Raw genomic sequence first — 1,078 nt, 5'->3', positions numbered from 1 at the left:
TCTAGATTGAGACTTAGAGTCATCTGGATCAGTGTCGAAATTTGCATCGACATAACCCTTTACGACGAACCTTTTGTCACCTCCATAATCGAGAAACATATCCTTATTCCACTAAGGATAATTTTGACCGCTATCCAGTGATCTACTCCTAGATCACTATTGTACTCCCTTGCTAAACTCCGTGTAGGGTATACATTAGATCTGGTACACAGCATGGCATACTTTATAGAAACTATGGCTGAGGCACACAGGTAAGAACTCTTTCTTTGACTGTTCATTTTGAACTACTTCAAAATCTTGTCAAGATATGTACTCATTGAAAAAACTTATCAAGCGTCCTGATCTATCTCTATAGATCTTGATGGTCAATATGTAAGTAGCTTCATTGAGGTCTTTATTTGAAAATTCTACATTATTTCCGATCAACAATATGTCATTCACATATATTTATTAGAAATTATGTAGTGCTCCCACTCACTTTCTTTGAAATACAGGCTTCACCACAAGTCTGTATAAAACTATATGCTTTGATCAACTCATCAAAGCGTATATTCCAACTCTGAGATGCTTGCACATTTTTGTTAGCACCTTTAGGATCGACAAAACCTTCTGGTTGCATCATATACAACTCTTCTTTAAGAAATCCATTAAGGAATGTAGTTTTGACATCCATTTTCCAGATTTCATAAAATGTGGCAATTTGCTAACATGATTCGGACAGACCTAAGCATCGCTACGAGTGAGAAAATCTCATCGTAGTCAACACCTTGAACTTTGTCAAAACCTTTTTCGATAAGTCTAGCTTTGTAGATAGTAACACTACTATCAGCGTTCGTCTTCCTCTTGAAGATCCATTTATTTTCTATGGCTTGCCGATCATCGTGCAAGTCAACCAAAGTCCACACTTTGTTCTCATACATGGATCCCATCTTAGATTTCATGGTCTCAAGCCATTTCGCGGAATCTGGGCTCATCATCGCTTCCTCATAGTTCGTAGGTTCCTCATGGTCAATTAACATGACCTCCAGAACAGGATTACCGTACCACTCTGGTGCGGATCTCACTCTGGTTGACCTAC

Source organism: Triticum aestivum, chromosome 6D, assembly GCF_018294505.1.
Source record: "Triticum aestivum cultivar Chinese Spring chromosome 6D, IWGSC CS RefSeq v2.1, whole genome shotgun sequence".
Lineage (NCBI taxonomy): Eukaryota > Viridiplantae > Streptophyta > Magnoliopsida > Poales > Poaceae > Triticum > Triticum aestivum.
This window is presented reverse-complemented; position numbering follows the sequence as displayed.